This window comes from Dermochelys coriacea, chromosome 5, assembly GCF_009764565.3.
Source record: "Dermochelys coriacea isolate rDerCor1 chromosome 5, rDerCor1.pri.v4, whole genome shotgun sequence".
NCBI lineage: Eukaryota > Metazoa > Chordata > Testudines > Dermochelyidae > Dermochelys > Dermochelys coriacea.
In genome coordinates, this window is record NC_050072.1 from 40,120,706 (window position 1) to 40,124,295 (window position 3,590).

The 3,590-nt window shown below is 42.3% G+C and overlaps 1 long non-coding RNA gene across 1 annotated transcript; it reads right to left on the bottom strand.

The window, feature by feature from the left end:
* Positions 1-275: 275 nt before the first annotated feature.
* On the bottom strand, positions 276-2,279 carry LOC122460149. Its single transcript, XR_006281253.1, has 3 exons — positions 2,092-2,279; positions 969-1,109; positions 276-773 (listed from the first exon to the last, which is right to left on the bottom strand). It is a non-coding gene; the product is annotated as an uncharacterized LOC122460149 (long non-coding RNA).
* Between the last annotated feature and the right edge of the window lie 1,311 nt (positions 2,280-3,590).

Here is a 3,590-nt window from a genome sequence, read left to right on the forward strand (position 1 = left end):
GAATCCAGCCCAGATTGGCTGTTACTGTGAGCATTTTGGTGACCTAATGTACTGTAAAGCAGGTGAAATGAAAGAGGTCAATAACGTAACAGGAATGGAGAGAGCGGGATACTTATAACTGCTAGAGATGTCGGTTTGGCAACTTAAGGTTGAGGTCGGGTGTATTACTCTGGGTAGCATGGGGAGCCTGCACTGAATCTGTTATACATGTTTTGTGGGTATGGTTTTTGTGGGAATAGTCTAATCTATTCTCCAGGAGTATCAATTCAGCACTTTTCAGATTATCACCAGTAGTCATTTGACAGAGTTAATTAATGCAGCATTTTGCCACACAAGTGAAAAAAGGATTGCCTGGGGCTTGTAAGGAGGCAGGAGGGAAGGTTGGTTTCCGACTGCTGGAAGGAAGGGCCAAATTAGGCCTCATGACTAAGCGTAAGCTGCAATAGAACCCCAATCTTCCCTCAGCATTCCCTCCCAATTTTATTAATTTTCCCTCTCACCACCTCTTCCTGCCCACTGCCTCAGACCCCAGGAGCTAACAGCAGGAGATGGTACAAACTGGGAAGGCAGGCCATAGGTGGGAAAAAATCTGGCACAGAGTCCAGAGTAGCTCCACAAAGATGGGTTCAGAGGAGGGGTACAGGGAACATGAAGCTCTGTGATTTCTACCAGAAGTCGTCGTCTTCTCATCAGGAGGGAGACAGAAGAGTCCCAGGGGGCTGCAAGGAGTCTCATTCTGGAGCTGAGATGGCATGGATAGGTAGGTGGGCCTGCTGCAAAGGAAATGATCAGAAAGATAAATTAATTTGGTTCCCATCGGTCAGCTCAGCGGCCTTCGCCATGAAGGCAGGAACATTCCACCTGAGCATTCTAAGGGCTCAGAGAACCATTATTCTGCTGGCATATTAAGTCAGGACTGAGTAGCACAGATAGGGAAGTGCCATATCAAGCTATTATGCAATGCTCACCTTAACCAGAGGATGGATGCTGAACAGAAGTATGAATGAAGCCCATAACTGTTATGCCCACTGATGAAGAATTAAAAATGAGACCCACATTTGTGAAGTGACTGAGCCAGCCTCTTATCAAACATCCTGTGTCCAGATGCCCTAAAGGAGCAATAAAAAAGTGACTCTTGAGAAAAAGGAGGAACTCTCAGAGAGCGAGGGCCTACTTCAATGTGCATCTCTCCCTTGTCCCAGTAATCTTCACAGGACACACTAACTTGGCTTTTCTTCCATTAAATAAAAAAGCGCACCTCAGATCAATTCCACACTAAAAATAAGCAAGAGGTTTTCACTATTTTGCCATCAAGTCATTGCATAGTGCCCATTCTATTTGTTATAGAGCATAAAACAGTTTGGGCAGGGACTAGATATTGCCCAATGTTTCTTATAGCACACCATCCATCAGGGATCAAATATATAACAACAAACAGTAATACTAGGGTGTTTCCATGATACCCTATCACATCTTTGGGAATATCTGGCTGCAATTTAGGCTTCATCTACACAAGATATCCAGCTGTTCAATTAAATTGACTTAGTGACTTAACTTAAATTGACTCAGTTGGTGAAAAACCCTACATAAACTCAGTCATTTTGGTTTAAGAGTGAATTGTTTCCTTTTGATCTTAAAAATTTCTTTTTTTTTTAAATTAAGTTCAACTAAAGTAAGCCATAATTAAACTGTAATAGGAGTATCCACACAGGGTTTGTACTGGTTTACTTAAATCAGTTTAAAAACTCATTGTTAATTAAACAGGTGTAAGTGTAGAGACAAGATCTGACACACCAAATAGTAAAATAAAAAATTATTAATGTTCAAAAGCTGCCCTTATACATCAAGGACAATTAAAGGGTATTTAATCTAGATGTTTTTTATATACCCTAGGTATTGACACATAGCTTTAACTGTGTTTCTTTACAGAGATTAGCAGCCATTTAAGAATCTGATATTGTTTTTGTTCAATACTGTATATAACATAACAGCATTGTTTTGCATAGTGTCATTCAGAGTAGACAAACTGTATGCAGCAGTACTACACGTGATCCTAGTCCGCACAACAAGCCGATCCATAGTTTTACTCACTTGCCTTGCCAAGTGGGAAAGTCACAATACTGTGCTATTCCACCTCCTCTCAAAAACGTTCAGGGCGCTTGCTTCCCTGCCCCAGCTCCTTAGGGGCCTGCTTCTTCCATCCTGGTCTCCTGGAGGGCTGGCCAATAGACCCTCTTCCCATATAGAGGCATTTTCATGGGTGTCTCTTGTCCTTTCTCTTCCTCTATCAGTAGAGCCTTACAACTCCAGAGCTAGGGGGCAAGTGAAACAGATACACTAGAACTAGGAGCAGCACTTATGATCCTCTTGCTGCAGAAAGAGAGAAGGTAAGCATATCAGCAGCCCAGCTACCCATCCAGGAATATATGAGGAGAAAGGACCTTAAGCTAGCCTTCTTACCTGATAGCTTAACCCCCAGGTGATCTAACAAGTACACCTGGGCCCAAACTGAGTTGCCTGATTGGGCAAACTGCCTGATTGGCTGAGGGGATCAGCAGACCTGCTGTTAAGACCAGCAGCAGGAGGGTACTTGCTGCCCAAAGCATTTACTAATGGGTGTATTAGCTTCTGCTGCCTCTCATCTCAACTCCAGATAACATAGTTTTGAGCCTTGGCTCTGACTCTGGTTATAGCCACCCACATCCTAGTCCCTAACAGAATACTTCTGTGGGGATTTGTAGGGGAACTGGCTGGTCTGGCTGCTTCCCCTAAGAAGGAAGAAAAAATAATCAGCTGAGTGACCTTTAAGCAATGAGCCAGAGAGCTGGTATCTGATATTGTACAAGGGGAAGAGAAGGCTAATGGACATCCTTTGCCAAAAGAGAGAAGTCTCTAGACTGGTGGAATGTGGGGAGGCTGCGACTATTGTGTAGAATGAAATGTGTCTGGAGATTCCTGGAGTCTATGTGAAGAGGTCATTCGTATTCAGGAGGCTGAATATCATTAGAATTGTAAAAAGAAAAGGAGTACTTGTGGCACCTTAGAGACTAACAAATTTATTAGAGCATAAGCTTTCGTGAGCTACAGCTCACTTAATCGGATGCAGCTCACGAAAGCTTATGCTCTAATAAATTTGTTAGTCTCTAAGGTGCCACAAGTACTCCTTTTCTTTTTGCGAATACAGACTAACACGGCTGCTACTCTGAAACATTAGAATTGTAGGAGTCCCAAACATGAGTATCATTGGAGTCTGAATAATCAGCTCTATTTGCTGATCACTAATAGCAATCAAGTAGATGGCAGCTCTGGCTGGACAGAGATATAGCAAAATGGTTCTCATAGAAACCAGGTGAACAAATTGCATATAAAATAGCTGAAGGGGACATTGGAGGAAACTGAATAATCGTGACATGTAGATGCTAATTAACAGTCAAAACTTAATTGAGATAAACAGCTGTTTTTTCATCACCGTTACTAGGAGTGAGTCAGGAAAAGTATGAAGATCAATAAGGAAACAATTGCTTTTTTGACACTGGAAAAATATGAGACAATGTTTAAAGTAGCAGGCACAGACAGAGAAACTAAAAGGG